Source organism: Bombus pascuorum, chromosome 3, assembly GCF_905332965.1.
Source record: "Bombus pascuorum chromosome 3, iyBomPasc1.1, whole genome shotgun sequence".
NCBI lineage: Eukaryota > Metazoa > Arthropoda > Insecta > Hymenoptera > Apidae > Bombus > Bombus pascuorum.
This window is the reverse complement of record NC_083490.1, coordinates 1144659-1162153: the sequence shown is the minus strand read 5'-3', so window position 1 is coordinate 1162153 and position 17495 is coordinate 1144659. Positions and strand designations below refer to the sequence as shown.

General features: G+C 47.4%; 1 protein-coding gene across 2 annotated transcripts in view; it reads right to left on the bottom strand.

Annotated features, from left to right (window-relative positions):
• LOC132905247 (uncharacterized) overlaps window positions 1–17121 on the bottom strand; it is a 37810-nt gene extending 20689 nt beyond the window's left edge. For both annotated transcript variants that reach the window (XM_060956366.1, XM_060956367.1), the window contains exon 1: window positions 16831–17121. The gene's annotated coding sequence lies outside the window, so the exon portion shown is untranslated. The remainder of the gene's footprint in view (window positions 1–16830) is intronic.
• Between the last annotated feature and the right edge of the window lie 374 nt (window positions 17122–17495).

Below are 17495 nucleotides of genomic sequence, written 5' to 3'. Positions count from 1 at the left end.
ATCAATTAGTCAAGCTCGAGAGACTCGAATGTATCGGCGGGAATGGTCTCGGAATCCAGTTTCTCTCGACGTTTCAACCATGTTCGCCTGCATAACGTTTAAACTACGCGATTAACCTACCGGTTGATCTCGACTCACGACGACGATACGATGACTGGCTCGTTTATCAGCTCGAGTAATTATCTTCGTTTCTCTTCCACGGTCATTGAAATATATCTAGCCATGTTGATTGACCATCGAGATCGTCGATGGATACCTACTCGTTTTTAAGACACACTTAACATAATCTGGACACTCGAATCGATAAATATCGATAAAGAGCTAGGGTCGATCAAGTTGGAAGGAAACTGAGAAACGACGCTAAAGTGTGGATTTTCGACTTAGGTTGATGCTAACGGTAGACGCGCCTCTTGACGAATGGAGCATCCGAAGGCCGAAATGCATACGTTCAAATACGTCTACGTATCGATACGAGTTGCGCCGAGTTGGTCGGAAGACGCATCCGGCGTAATCATGATCTTAGGCGCGGCGAATTCGTTTTCATCAGCTTTCAGGATCATCGTACAAAACCGCACGAGCTCGCGTAAAGAAAGTTTCAGGAGTCTGTTTCACGGTCGCTGAAAAAGCGGGTCAGTGTCGAGTGGAAGATGGAAGATGTACTTTCACCGTGCTTACGAGACTCGGAGGTAATCGTGATTGCGTTTACGTAACTCGAAAGCCGCAGAAACGTTGGGCACGCGACTCTACCTTCTTCTGTATGTTTCTCATCTCCATCAAAACGTACGTACTATGTTATCCTCGAAGCACGAAGAACACGATACGTACTAAAAGAACGAAATTACCGGCAATTTCGTTGATAAAGTTCGGGAATATAGCCATGAGCCGGGTCAAACAACACGACCGAGGTTAAATATCCTGGATTTAGTTGTTAACTTCGATATTACTCGCGATATCGAGTTAAACGAGGAGCGAGGTTATCCGATATCAACATTACGCGTTCTTTTTGAGCGAAGGTTGCTTTGCGAGACTGCTCGGTTCCCTTTTGTGAACCGCTCGAGGTTTGTAAACCAGTCGCGTATGGAAAAAGGAAGAAAAGAAAGGGCTGACTGGTAAATTCGATACATCCTGGTTCTTAAGGACGATGGGAAGGAGCGAGTCTGTCTTCCTATTACCCATGATAGCTTTTACACGATTACGCTCGACTCGTGCGCTATGGAACGAGAAATCATTTAGAGTTAATGAACTGGATGGTTGACGAAGCTCGCACAGAGTACGTGGAAGAAGCACGAACCACGGTGCGCTCGTTCCGCGGCGCTGATCAACGCGTGCACCACCGCGTGCGTGCAGCACGAATGGCGGATGCGGCGATCGTTCGAAATCAAAGGGCACCGTTCGACGTGCCTCTCGTGGTTCGGCGCGTCTAGTTTTTGTTTAAACGAGAGTCTGACAAGCCACGCGCTTTCGTGTCTCTGACCAAGGGAAGACGAGTTTAACGCCCCCTAATCGATCCAAGTATCGCGAACGCGAGTTCGCTGTTACGTGTTTCGATCTTTCCATCGTCGATCAGTTCGTCGAACGCGAGCGAAGATCGAGACCATAAGAAAGAGTTAATCGGAAGAAACACGAACGAAGAACCAAGAAAGCATCGAACTAGACGAGAGTCAAGAACATGTCGATTTCTACAGTTCGTTCGCTAACTACGGACCCTCGATGTTTGCCGGTTTATCGCGAGACTTCTTTTTCAATGCCAGGAAAAATCGGCAAGCTCGCATTCCCGCGCATATTTGTTATCATCTCGGGAAAGGAATGCAAACGAGCAAACGGTTCGTAATACCCGATATCAGCCGTGAAATTGCAGAACAGTCGAGGGATCGTCCGACAAGATCGGCACGTCCAGCTGCAGGGTAGAAAAACTTTCAAATAAACTTTTCGCCCTTTTTCGTTTCTTTCTGCCGTTTCATTCGCTCCGTTCCCTGTCATTCGTTCCTCTCTGCCGAAGATGAGCTGGACCGATGCTAGAACGACTCGTTCACTACCGATCCTTGCTTTCTGCGTGCTTAATGGCGCGCGGAAACCGATTGTCTTCATCGAAATTGAAAGATGCAGTACTGAATTAACCGTTCTTTGATCTATTCGCTGTTGCTCTTTACTTTCTTATTAGATAAATATACGATTACTTTTGTGCAAAAAGAAGACTATAAAATTATACGAAACGAAGATGGCATTGGCTATACGTATGTATATTTCACAATTGTAAACGTTCGACGTTTACGGTTGCATTTCACGAATCGCGTCATCGTGTCGACGGAATTCAGTCAACTGCATCCATTTCGTGGACAGCAGTTAAATAGAATTACGTAGGACGTGGCAATTCTGGATCAAAATCACTCGCGTTATTACTCTTTCGTAACTCCGCGGCAAAGCGACCGCGGCGCGCTGCAAGCAGGGCTGCATACCTTGTAATCAATCCGCAGGCGCGCTACGTACCTTCGCCAGCCACGAGCAACCATCCTCGCTATTGTGAACAAACATCCTCATTCCCTAGGCATCTCGTTTCGTATCCATTCGCGGTGAACACCAAATTAAAGGGCAACCGAGTCTACGCAGTCGAACGTCGCCTTTTATAATCAAGGACCTCGCTTCGTCGTTTGGATTAACTATTTACGCTACATTTTCTTCTTCGTCGAGTAGAACGTCGACGTATCGCTGCTCGAAGCAACTTGCGAGACTCATCAATCGAGTACCACGAATAGTAAACTCGTAGAATTTCCTTGCCATCGAAGGGGTAGAATCAACGAAGAAAAGAATATCGCGAGGCATCGAGTCCTTTGGGATTCGTTCGGGGACTCGAATCGTCTAATCGCTTCGTTAAACGATCAGTGGATCTGGATCGACGGGTCTGCAAAATCGACAAAAACGACAGAAGCCAGTTTCGATGTTTCCGCATTTAGAATCGGATCATAGGGTTACCGGCTTCATTATCGCGACGAAGGATCCACGTTGCGCGTTGTTTACCTTCGAGACACGTCACCGTCGCTGTTTTCACAGTAACGATCTTAATGTTTCTGCGAAGCACGAGCAAACGTGACGTACTTGCGAAGTTCGAGTCCGTTAGAACGGTATACCGGCAAAACGCTTGAGAGATTAACACATTTTCTTTGGAGCATCTCGCGCGCCGCGAACGAGTCATCACCTTGTCCTTGAAGCACTCTCTCGTTATGTTGCACGTCTCGGGCAAGAGTGTTTTCTGAGAAGTCTGTTCATCCATAAAGATGTTTAGAGTATGACTATATACTACGTGGTTTTTAAAGCCGCATGAAAACAAAGATACACCTGTTGCGTCAGTAGTATTAGACAACGTTCATACGACGCGATGTATCCACGAATAGAGCTAGACACGCGTCAAACGGGAACAAAGTATACTTCGTTGTAGTACCGATTCAGCTATTCTTCTCGGGCCTGTATAATCCAAAATAAATACTGTATTTTATTATTTGCTTTTAGTTTCGAATATAATTTTATTATCCTTTGCGTATGCTACGCTTTTTATGAATAAAGTATCCCAAAGAAAGAACGTATCTGTGAAAGATACAAACGCGAAGAAGAAATGGAGAGAAGAATATAGTCAATGCGACGTAACATACGCGTCAATAGCAGCGAAAGAGTTGACCGAAGAAACTTCTTCGAAGAGGAAGAGGATATAGGTAGTTGCGAAACACTGACGTTAAGGGATAGCCTGGATGACCGGAACGATTCTTTTCCAGGAATCTAAAACTTTGCACGGAGAACTGCAGTTTCTTGGAAAGAATCGGAAAGAAGGAGCTAACGGTACGCGGCGGTTGATCGCGCGGAAAGAAAATACACCGATTTATTACGAGTCGATCGGTGCGATTGGGTGTTCACGAAACGATTAATCGCCAGAGACCCAAGCCTGGTTGCGCAATTCCAAGATTTTTCGAACGTTCGGTTTCGACCTCGTTTCGAGGAAGTTATACCGTTAAGCGAAGACGAGCACGACACTAGAGTCGAAAGGAGGAGAAAACGTTGGGAGTCTCGTCTCCTTTCTCCATCGATGCCTTTTCTTTCGTTTCTTTCGCGATCGCAGGAAACGACGATTATTAAAACGGTTGACCGTTACGTTCGACGAACAAGATTTGGAGTTGCGAACAGAAAATGGAACGAATCTCGAGGAGGAGCGTCTAAGTACGCGTGGGTACCGTCGTGCTCTACTCCGTGGCGAAGTCGAGGAGAATCCAAGCGACTATGGCAAACACGAGTAGCCCACGAGAGCGTTTTATACGATCGAGGTAATGCTCCGTTTAACGATCCTCTTTGAAATTGTGGCAAGCTACGCGATTCGACAAACCAGTCGATCCGATCGTTTTTAACGAAAGGAACTTTCCTTGAAAATAATCGCGTAGTTAAGAGCTAATAGACTGCTCCATCTGGGTGGTCGACGACTGACGGCCGAGGGTAGACAAGCAATCTCGGTGTCAAGTTCATCCGATCCCCGAGGCGGATTCTCCTCTTCTATTCGCGGACACGGCCAGCTCGCGGAAGAATCGCCACTCTATGGAAATTATCGTAATAATACGCGCGATCTCACGTGCACATAAAATCAACTATCCACGTAATATTCTTGGCCATCGAATTGGAAATGGTTAAGAATCTTTAATAATTTGTATTTCATTCCTCTGCCACGATCGTAACTTGCATTTTTCTCGTATCGTACGCTATATATTTTTATTATTTCGTCGCACATCCTGTGCGCTTACCATCGAATTGGATAATACGGCGATTGAAAATGGTTGAAGTGGTCACCGCTTTTAAGAAAACTCTACATCTGGTCTTTTAGTGTTCTCAAGCACCGAAGCCATCGACAGCGTATAGACAAAAGACTGGGACGAAGGCAGATCATAAACAGTACACAGGTGACGATGGCTTCGGGGCTTTCAGTCATAAGGTGACACTGCTAGCGCGCGGATCTGGACCAGCTCAATTATATTCCGACTTGTATTTACGCTTCAGTATTTAACACGTTCGTCGCCACGTCGTATATATCTATGCGACGGGTATACTTCCGTGGGGGTACAAACGATGGTGACGCTCTTCTTATTCGAGTTAATTAATTAAATATACGATATTATATATAGGATATACAACATAAAAATATTAAGAACTCATTATACCATACTTTTTATTAATTTATATTCTGGGTAATATATTACATTATCCTATATCGCATGGTATTCGTTAAAACATTCCAAACGCATTTGGGGTGATTTTGGGCACTTCGAAAAATAGTTAGACTCCGTTATGACTACTCTCCTCACTTTCAAATATATTTTCACGCTGTTTACCGAACATTTTGAGGATGAAAAAATCACCGATGTACGTCTTACAAGTATGCCTCTCGACTAAATGAAAGATCCGAGATATCTGCCATGAGATCCCTCGGAATACTCTAGCTGGATAGCTTACCGCTTTCTCCATTTCAGAAATAAATAATCTTTTCTTTATAATGAATCAAAGGCGATAAACAATGAATTCCTGTCTGTCGCTCTATTTACGTTCTGCGTACCGGCGGTCGGATTTGGGCCCCGCGGGAAACTTAGCCGAATCACGCTGGGCGACGAACGTGTTAAAATATATTTTCTACCTTGCAATTTATCCACGCGTTCCTTTGTTCACACACATCTAATAACCTCAAAAAAAATGAATACACAAGCGATTTCAGCAATCTTTATGCCATTTTCAACGGCATTTAAATCCAGCGAATTGTCTAATCATAGAAACTTGCGAACGTTGTTTGGCGAAAGGAACTCTGCGATGGATTTACTGATAAAATAGCGTAATAAAATAATTATTACACACGTAGATACGTTATTTACGATCCGTTTGGCTGATGGAGCACTCGTTATATACCGACCCAGGTTCGTGACCTTTTCGCGGCTGAAGAACAATCGAGAAAGGTTACTTCCTTTTGCGGCGGTTCTACCGGCTCGATGGTATTTCGCTGGCAGGAGAAGGAAAGGCCCACTTTCGTCCCGAAATTCGCCTTGAACTTCGTACAGGGTCAGTTGGAATTAGGTCGAGCAAAAGTTGACCGAACAACGGTTTTAATCGAGCAACCATTCGAGTTACCAAACTAGTCGCGCCGAGTTTCATTGACCATTTCTCATCGGTCGCGGCCGTTCGATTTGTTACGCGATTTACCGTTAAACTCGAAGCGTCGATTCGCAGTTGCGACTCTTCGCCTCAATATCTTCGCTCCCAGCGACAACTATAGGTTTCAGAAAAATTGGAAAAACAGATTCGTCGATCGTCGCTATAGCTGTGCCATTTTCGTCCAACCGTAAGTACGACGTTTCGTTCGTACGTCGGTCGATAACGCAGAGTCACGGCGTCGTGGCACGATCGTGATCGATAAATTCGGTAGCGTTAATTAGATATGGATATGCACAAAAAATACGTATCGATCATCCTCTCTTTCTATCATCCATAAATTATGAGAGGGCGTGGCGAGTTCGAAGATTCGACCGGAGATTGCAACTTTTGCCGCGTCGAAGTGTCGGCGATCGGAGCTTTGCTATCGAAAAGGGAACGGGACGATCGAAGTTGCGTCTGCTTGCTTTTAACGGTATTGGAAGAGTATCAGCCTCCCTTTACGGTTGCACAGCGACCGAGAATACTACGACGCGGTCGAGTGTCCGATCCAGTCTCTCCCGTTCCATTTAGCGTTATAATTAATGAAATTCAGGCAGATGCAACTTTACAGATACGGAACGGTCTCTAAGTCGGTCAATATCTCTGTTTGTATCGATGTAGCCGTGATTTAATTTGCCACGGACGCGACTCGTCGTGTAAGAAGCAGAGGGACCGGTCGCGTCGTTCGTTGAATATTAATAGCGCGCCCAGGAACGAAAGTTGCGCGCTCGATGTTCGGTGCTTCGATAGTCAAACATAAAATTATACCGAACGATGCTCCTTCCCAGGATCGTCATGCGAAAGATAGAACGCGTTAGCGGGCCCTGTTCAGCGCAGATTCGATCGCTCCTAAATTATACGTTGCGAGGTCGGCAGACCTGCCTCTTTTTTTTTTCTTCCTAATGAAAATAAGGTCGATAAAAGTTGCTCGCCATGATAAACAGCCTCTAGACGATGGGGTGGAGCTCGTCGTAAAATCGAGGAGAAAGAGGAGAAGCGAGAGGCCTGCTGGGGCGAGGAACGAACCAGCGATTCGGCTAAAATTCTTTCGTTAGGCCAACCGATCGTTTTCGAACGAATCTGCCGTTTCGCTTGTTGGAGCACCGTCGATTCGAAGATACGCGCGTGCATCGTAATTTGGTGTTACGGTTGCGTCTTCTTTAAACGAACAGGGGGTACGGCTGAGATGCGAACGCGACGGTTTTAAGAAATCATGTACCATTGAAGAATAAATCTAGAGATATAAAAAGAACGTGATTCTTTTCGTCATTCCGTACGCGCTAACCTTCTCATCGTCTCGTTCGAAGGCGGAAACGCGGCGTCTGATAGACACGTCTGCAAAAATGACGCGCGTATCGCGGTTTTCGTATACAACGGTGTCCATACAAGTTCGACGCGATTCGTCTCGCAAAGACGTAAATGAAAACGACAAACTCTTCAATCGTCACGGATCCAGATAGCGCACGCCTACCGCGAGGCTTTTAAGCCGGAAACCCGTTCCGAAACGTTAGTTGACGCGATGAATCTCCGCGGCAACGACGAACCCAGGATACGGTATAAAGCTGCAACGTGTAATCCGCGGGAAAACAATAATTCTCTGTCGACTGATTCTCAGGAAATTCCTATTCCACCGGTAACGGTGCGAGCGGCTGTCGTTAAAGTCGCATTAAAGTCGACAAAGATTGTTCACCTTGTGCCACAGTTATTGCATACAGTTAGGCGCGCATCGCGTGGAATTAGAATCGACGATTTTATCTCGTCCCTTCTCTTCGACTCGGTTCGTCGCGGTTCTCGCGTTCGCCTCTCCTTCTCTTTCTCTTCCTTCGCCGCGATATACCTCGTCGCGAGAAGAGAAAGGTAACGGTCTTGAACGATTATAAATCACAAAATATTCTCGTCCGACGGAACAATCGGCTAAAGCGTGTCCCTAATTGATACAGTTACTTGTTTTACTTAATTAAGCCTGTTCGTGGAATCGCGCGATTGTCTTCTTACGCGGTCGTGTACTCGGTCGAGAACGAGACAACGAAACGACAAACGAGTGGAAAAAATAGAAATACCCGACGAACGATCGCGTCCTTCGCGTTTTATCCGCAAGCATCGAACAGTACGAACAACGAAAAAGATAAAAACGGAGGTGATCGATGAGAGTCGACGACGATTTTTAATCTTTTACGAGTTAGTAAATCTTGAGAGCATTTTATTCGAGGAATAACAATTAAGTTTTCCCCTACTTATCCTAAGAAATCACAGATTCGCGTTAAGATCGGAGATTCTTTGTCTCTCCTTTGCCCTCCCCTCGAAATTTCGCAGGAAAAGGAGACGATCATCGCCGTTTCGATCGCGTCCTTCGCGTTTTATCCGCAAGCATCGAACAGTACGAACAACGAGAAAGATGAAAACGGAGGTGATCGATGAGAGTCGACGACAATTTTTAATCTTTTACGAGTTAGTAAATCTTGAGAGCATTTTATTCGAGGAATAGCAATTAAGTTTCCCCTACTTATCCTAAGAAATCACAGATCCGCGTTAAGATCGGAGATTCTTTGTCTCTCCTTTGCTCTCCTCCCGAAATTTCGCAGGAAAAGGAGACGATTATCGCCGTTTCGATCGCGTTATTAATTTTCCGCTGTGTCGTTACAGGTTGCTACGCTTATTCGCCTCGATACGATCGTTTTCCAAGAAATCGTCGAAACTGACCAGCCGAATCGAATAGCGGCCCCCGTTAAATTCGAGTGCACGATCCCCCCGCGGCTACGTTCCTCCTTTTGCTCGATTAATCGTCCACGGTGGCGTCGTAAATTCTTAGCAATTACGTACGCCCGCTTGTAGCCTGTCGACTCGGTAATTACTTACTTTCAGCCGGCGGGAGTTCACTCGGATCGCCGTTTAGACGAAAACGTTTTAATACACGATCTATCGGTGGTAGGTCGAAGCGATGAGAAACGCTTTCCATCGGCAGAATGCTCGATGCGTGAAGTTATGTGGCATCTGTCAGAACGGCCGATTAAAGACCTCGATCGCGATCCCACGACTATCCTATCCTATCCTATCCTATCCATAAGATGTACCGTTAATGGGCAATCGGAACGTGACACACTCGTACACCATCTGCCATTGCTCGATATTTATATATCGACGTTGGCAAATGCCGCGACTAGAAGCAGAAGCACCGTTGCGTGGCATTATTGGCAGAAACGGGAAGCTATGCACTGCTGGCTACCGTATGCGTATCGTCCGATAGACGACGATCACGGAAAAAGCTCGTAGAGGAATGTCATTTTCCAGAAGCGAATGGTCGAATCAGTCGTAAAACTTTGATGGTCCATTATCACGATCGTTATCGCCCATAACCGCGTACTCGATCCACTCGGCAACGACGGAGAGGCCGTGCTCGAAATATTATAATCGATCGAATGGGAAATTCGATCGCGAACGGCCACTTAACAGATCGTTGCCTGCGAGATCCTCTTCCTTTTTCCCTCCGAGTCTTCCTTCCTATGCTCCAACGAGATCAGAGATAAATAGTCGTTCGACGTCGGCATTGCCATTAACGACAAGGTTGCCTCTCGCGAGCCCTGCCAGGAATCAACAGGATGTTGTACATAGCTGGCGGAGAACCGATTCACCCGCGATGGCGGCTCTTCGTTTCCGGTTTGCTTTTCATCTTCCTTTTTCTCAATCCTTCGCGTTTTTTAATCTTATTCCACAAGAGATCGCCAAGAGATTCGTCGATTCTTTCGGTAGAACTCTTCGTCGTTGTCTGTTTCTATCGTTGTAATATTTATTTTCCGTTTTACCTTTATCGATTTACCGATTTTTAAATAGAATTTTCTAACGTTATCCGTTAGGTTTCTATGGTTACTTGGCGCGTTTCAATTTACGATTCAGCATTACGTCGTAGCTTCTCGTCCTACATCCTCTTGGCCTGTGCCCTTTCGCCGGAAGACGACAGTTGCGAGCAGCCGCCGATTTGCACAAATTGGCGATAGAGAAAGTCGCGAGCAGAGAGGGACGCGGAATCAGATTCGCAAGGAAACACTACGGTTAACGGTAACACAGTGGTGAGAGAAAATAAAGGCGAGCGGTGGGCGTCGTTGGCGGCCGTGGCCGTGGCCTCGCCGGCCAACTCCGATAACTAAGGTCGTGGCGTTTTATGGAGTTCGCGCTCATAAGTGTAACGGTGTTGGAACACAAGCTCCGCGATTCGCGCTCCGGAGGAGCGGTTACCGTTGCGTGGTCCACAAACTCCTTACAGTCAATATTCTCCAGGAATCGCGTGTCTCTGTTTGCTTTTCCATCTCCATCTTCGTCTTCTTCTTCCTCTCGTCTTCCTATCTTTCTTCTTCGTTTATGGCATTGTTATAGGCCGCGTGACCATCGCGGCTACTTAACGTATCGTGCAAGTTCGATCACGAACGCCGAGAATACGTCCTTTCCCCGGCACGATTTAAATCAGCTTCGTGAATCGGTCAGCGAAGACGAGATACTTCGTCTCGATTTTTAAACGGTGTTTCGCCAAACGATTTCGAAGTTCAGAGATATTAGAGCCTGTTCATCGTGATACGGTAGAATAGAGGTAACGAGGACGTCTCCGCCCAAGGTGCTCCATTTTCACACCCACGCGAAGTTAAAAGCCGTTGCGAGGCGGTTGTTATCGCGCGTAGATGTCGCAAAAACTTGGTTACCGTTCAACGATATCAGCTCGCGTTCGTTCGAACCGCGTCCGTATCCGTTCCTTCCCGTTAATCCCCTGCGTCTTCGTCCTGCCATTTATGGGACGCGCTACTCGATCCTTCCGATAAACCGAATACGGCGAAAGCTCATTGCGAAATCTACTCCTTCGAGAGACTTTTCCGGGATCGCGAAGCCTGATAGGCTAATATGGTTTCGAGTAGGTAGAGCGTTGCTCTTTTGAAAGAAACGACGAAAGATCGGCGTGGAAAGATCACGGTCAAACTGTAGCACTTCCTTTTCTCGTGGCGCCTGCGGTCGACGAACAAACGTGATCGCTGAACAGGAACCGGCTTTTTCTTTCCGGCGTTCCTTCCGCGAACGACACGGTTTCGATGGTCGGCCTTCTAACGGATTGCAGCGAACGGTTTCGGCACGCTCGTTCTTTCGAGCAGTTGAATCGATTCCTCCGCCGTATATTCCTCCGGCCTCGTAATTCTTCGACTCGTGAAAATCGAGCAAAGAATGCCGCTAGCGTTAGACGGACACCGATAAGCGTAGCGGTCATTGGAAAAGTTTGGGAAATCGAACGAATGGAGGGAGTTAAAGCGTGTTTTTAGCGCAGTGGAGCGTACAGTCTATCGAAATGTAAGGACGGCCCAAGAACCGGATCGGAGACCGGTAGAACCGTTTTACCCACATATTCGGCCCACGGAAAGTTACGAGCGAGGGTGGCTGAAACGAACGGAGGGCACTCACCGGAACGACTTTCAAACAGAACGTTCCAACATTACCAGTCGTACGGGTTCAAATATTTGTTCGTGACGAGAAGACCAAACTATCGGTACGAGGTTTTTCTTTCCTTTTCTCCTGATCGTGCCAGTCATCCAGGTCGCGTACCTGCATCGCGACCTTCTTCCTCCACGAGAATCGAACATGGTACCGTTGATCGAGCAATTTGCGAATAACGCGAACCGCGACTGCATCTGTCGCGATATCGCGTTTTCTCTGCATTTCGAGTTTTTGTCAGGCGTATTTTTACTCGATCGAGCGAGGATGCATAACGTCCACCATCGATCCTGTACTTTGCGCGTTCTCCGCTGGAGATCTTCATCGGCGATCTCCATTTAGCGATTGAAAATCGGCCCAAAATTGCCGGATGTATAACCACGAGCAAAGTGAACGCTTCGAGATTATGGTGTTTCTTTTGTGCGTGTATTACACAGGCCGCCGAAATTACACAGGCTGTTAATCTTCCCTGTTTTCGTTTTTCAGTACGCCCTAAACGACCGATCGTGCAGGTGTTCTCAGACGGGCCAGGGAACACCCCGACGCTTTATTTTTACTTTATTACGAAGGACGAAGCGTTGTGAACTGATTAAGGCTGACTGGCAGGCAGACAGCTTTCGTAAAAGTTGGTTGGCGGGACTAGGAAAGCAGGAAATCTAAACGGTCGATCGCCTTAAGTTAAAGCGTAATTTTCCACGGACGCGAGTGGAATTCTTTATCCGGATGTTTCGCCTTATTTTTAGACCGCGCAAGGGAACACAGGTGTTCGCCTTCGGTTGTAATCGCGAGGAACTGCCGACGATGGCAGGCAGCGTGGAATCGTTAAAGGCTGTGTCGAGCGAATCGAAGAGATGCGGTGGCGCGCGTCCACGCCTATTTGTGCAGTATGGCCAGGAAGTAGCTTTAAAACGTGCTAAGTGTTCAATAATGAGCTCCTGTCGTCCTCTTCCCCCTTTTTCTTTCGCGTTCACTCCTCGGGTTCGTTCGCCTTTACGAGTTTACCTTCGCGTTCGAGTGCCCATTGCTCGGCTTCGATCCCCGTATCGATACTTTTCATCGACTCTCGGCACGACCTTCGTTCTCATCTTTCTATTTTCCTTCCAATTCTCGTCGTCGTTGATCGAAAATTCGTCGAGCGCTATCTTCGTTTTGCTTTTCCCACACGGGCAGGTCCGTTTGTTTTAGAGAACTAATCGGTCTCTCCGAGTAATTGGTTTCTCCTTCGGTTCGCTTCCTTTTCACTTTCCCGCCGACTGCGTACCTTCTTCCTTTCGAGCGTGTACACACCGTCCGCGCAAATTACGAGTTAGAAATTGAGCGTTACTGATTAAGGGCGGAAGAGATAATGGGTAGAGCGCGTTCGAGGATATTGTTAGCCATAATGAGATACCTTAAATATCTTCTGCGAACGTTCGTGTCTTCCGTGAACGCGTCGGAGCTGCGATCCTTCTTCACGATCAGCCGAACAACGTCGCGAGGTCGTCGCACGCAGACGCACAAATCGAAGCAATCTAATAGGATCGTAATCTAGCTTTTGTTCCGCGCGTCCGCGAAACCTGTGTCCCGTCCTCATTGTTCGCAAATGAGAATTTGTTTGCCGCTCTCTAACCGGTCGTTTGTTACGACATTCCACGCGTCTCACTTATGAATCCGACATCCGTTATGCGGTTCACATATATATTCCTCTGGCGACTATACCGTGGCGAACTGACGGATCGCTATTTCTAGTCGATCGCGTCTTTGTCGAACGTTGGACTCCAGCCAAACGAACTCCGTTCGTCGAACCTCGCAGCAAGTTCAAAGTTAGCCGTAGCCCGAAATTCTTTAAGATCCGTGATATTCCAAGAGGCAGTTGCTCGTTAATCACCGAAAAAGATACGCTAGATTCTCGATCAGATTTACAGAGCAGAGTAGCGACGAAGTAGAAACGGAGATACGAGTTTCCTGAGCGGAACGTCTCACACCTGTTGGTATCTTTCTCGGTGACGAGCGGACCGGTTGACGCGGATCGCGCGAGGCGAGAAGGTCGACGAAGGCGAGCGATTGCCGTTGGAACAACGCTCGGCGAGGAAACGTTAATTAACTGAAAAGATTCCGCGGGATAAAATTCCAAAGGGTCGCCGAAGAAGCAGGTCGTCCGACGATGATTTAAGCGAGCGAAGCGCGGAGCTACTAAGATGGTCAGGGCCGTAGGCAGCTTCGGGGTCAACGGCCAGGCGGCGCCTGGAAGATCCTCCATCGGCTGAACGCGAGATAGTGGGGCAGGTCGTGGCTACGAGTCCGGGGAAAAAGGAAAAAGGAAAGGCACCGACAGGATAGAAGAGAACACCGCCGACTCGAATGGCAGATTCGCGCGAATCGCCAAATGAAAAACGTCACGCTTGTCACCTCGGGGTGTCCTCTCGCGGGCTCCACTTTTCTTCTTCGCTGGCCATTCAGGATCGCGGCAGCGAAAGCTCGAGCGAAGCGAAACGATCTTCGCTCGGCGGTCAAATCGCTCGATTCAACGAATAAGATGAAAGCTGCGCAAGAAACAAATCGTTTCCTGTCAAACGCAATTAGATGTAAAAGCTCGAATCGAACGACGACGGATGTTCGAAGAGAATATGAGATTAGCAAGGGGCATGGGAATTCGCAAACTCCTTCGCAAAGCCCGTGTGAAGCAGCGAATATGGTTTTCAAGTTCGTTCAACTTTGTTGATGGGATTGGTGCTGGTAACTCGGCGATTCATAGCGGCGATAAGGCAAAAAGTGGGGCTGCTTTAAGAAAAGCATAGGAACGATGACGGCGACGATCGCAACGACGAGGATGATGATCGCGGTGATGATGATGGTGGCGGCGATGAAGAAGGAGTCCGTCACGGCGCGGTGAGCTTGCGCGCGCACGCCATTTCTACCAGCGAGTCTCTTCTCTCTTGGACTTTATATCGTGCAAGAACACACCAGTCCCGCGAACGTTACCATCTTCCGAGATGCGTTGATCGTTTCAAGACCAAACGATTCTCCGTGCAAGTACCATGGATGCTGCGTCAGATCTTGGGGACACGAATTAGAGTTTTTTGTCGGCGACCATTCGAGCATCGCATCGTTGCTCGTTTAAATATAGCACATTGAACGAGCCGATGCCGATCTCGCTGAAATTTTCTGACCGACGATGACTGGCGATTTATGAAAGTACAGAGGAGAGATTATTCATCGTCCTCTTACGAGCCTGTGAAATTATAACGTGCTATAACATTATGCGAATCCCTCTATGCATCCTTCTTCTTTCGATACACGAGATAAACGTACGTGTATACGTGTAATCGTTTCTTCGTGGTAGAGTAAAACCTCTAGTTTTATTGTTTTCAGAGTTAATCAGGATTCTTTCACGCGGCGTAAGATGTGCGTGACAAAAAGGTAATTAAGTGTGCTCGAGTTACGTAATTAGATATACGAACATACCCGATGATTTAATGGTTGTTGAACCTTTCGTGAGAACCATAATGGACGTAATAACGTTTCCGGTCACCCGACAATTACACTTTCATTCGGATCTTTCATTTGCTCCGTTTCTTAGTCCTGAATAATAATACTAGCCATTGTTCGAACGTTCCGCGAGAAAAGTTTACGCCGCTCTATCTTTAATGACTCATCGAAGGAACGCTAGAAACACGTACGGTCGATCGTGTCTCGTTGCGTTTCGACTTGCATTCGGCAGAAAGGATAATCGACGATGGTATCGAGGCGCAAGCATTTCCTCGACTCGATGATTCGTAATCCTCGCGAAAGTGCGAGTACGCGGAATAACGACGCCGCCGGTGCGAGTATTGGCAGGCGTCACGCCTCTCTGGCATTGAACTCACCGACTTGGACCGCGCTTCCACCTTAGAAAACGCGCACACCTGCTCGCGACACATCGGACTCGCATCCCTAAACGTTTCGCGGTACGAAACTACTTGCACGATTCTTCGAAAAACTCTCATTATGATCTGTCTATTTTACTTGAATTTTTATAACTTCTTCTCCGAAATTCCTAACTGGAATCACATTTAACGCGATATCGTTGGCTTCGCGGAATTTACATACCGAAAGACTAACGCGTTGTTCGAAGGGTCGACGGACTTCCGACCAGTCGAAACAAGGTACCAGCATGAATATTCGACTGGCGTCGCGGGCCGACACGAAATCGGACGTCTATCGGGAATACGAACGATTTGACGGCCGAGCGTCCGTGTACGACTAAAAATACTCCATCTATTCGAAATACTTGTCTTCTTTCGCTTGGCATAATACAGCAAACGATTCAATGGCTCGATGTATCATTGGTACGACTAAAAATGCTCGATCTATTCGAAACGCGGACGTGTTATTTACACGATACGACGCAGCTTACAGTAGCATTGTCTATCGGAAAAGTTTCTTCTCTCTCTCTCTCTTTACTTGCAATGAAAATGGTCGGATCGGTATTGTCCGCGAGTGTTGGACGCTCGCAATTTCGTAGCTAGTTTTAGAAGGCAATTTAAGCGTACCGGCGTGGCGAAACGAGCGTGGTGGAGCAACGCGTTTCGGTTTTATGCGCGGTTTCGCGTTCGCTCGATATTACGGGTCTCGACTGTTGCTCAACACGGCCCTGACTTTGAACCGCGTTTGCTCGACTCTGAACCGTGGGAATGGCGACCACGAGGCATCGCGCCGATCGCACAGGTTTTTATTTTCCCGACTCGATCGATCATCGCTCGCGTCTATCCATCTATCTGTTTTTCCATCTCTACTCTCCGAGAAGAATCTCTTCAGGAAGAACAGATCGCATTGGTACGATTTACAACTGGAATATTTTTCGCGTCGCCTATTCGACCGTTTACAACCACCACCGCGTCGTTTCTGCTTCAAAACATTCTATCTATTCTCGCAAACTGTGCGAAACCATCGAATGGACGAACATGTATCCGAAAGCAACGGCGAGGAAGATTCTCATCGCGTAAATCCCGTCGCGGACTCGTCACTATGCTTATCACGTGTTCGCGGTGATCAATCGATCCATGGATCGTTTCGATCGATCGTGGTGGACTCCTTATCATTGAATATTCCTTATCAACCTGGGAGAATCTTCGACACCGGTGCGTTCGAACACTTATTCCACCAGGAATAGGTTGGAGAACACTTTGGGTACGCACGTACCTTGGTTGGAAATTCACTCGGTATCGAACTTGAATTCTTCGGTTCACCAGCTCTCTCTTATCACTCTCGGTTATCACTGGATTCCCGCTCGAACTTGTGCCGAAACTTCGCGGAACCGGAAATCTTTGGTGAACCGGAGGAGAAGAAGGAGGGAGGACAGAGAGGATGGAGAAACCTTCACCGAATTTTCGTTCACCGGTCGATCACACACGACGGAACACTCGTCTCGGACGGGTTGATGGATAGAAAAAAAAACAACGTTCCTGATGGCTGGGCTGTCGGCACGGCTCTGTCTTCGAGGCGGCGCATCGGGCTCACTTTATAAACGGAGTTGGCCGGGTGGTGGTCGCGTTTGCTTGCCGGTCAAACCTAGCCGGCGATTGGACGCGTTCGCGTAAACAGGTCGCGCGATTGGCCGCGAGATCTAGCGGTACCGTGGCTCCATCCAAGGGGGATCTCTCGCTTCTTCGTGGCTACGATGTTTCCGTGCGTCTCTATCTCCTTCTTCCTTCTTCTTTCTCTCCGTCCTTCCCTTCTATCTTCTCGCTTTCCTCTCGAACCCAGTACAGGCTAGTTATTTCGCGTAATTAGGCAACAGTGACATTTTACCGCTTTTTCCCTCCCTTTCTCTCTTCTTCCCTTTGGCCTTCCTCCTTCTCTTTATA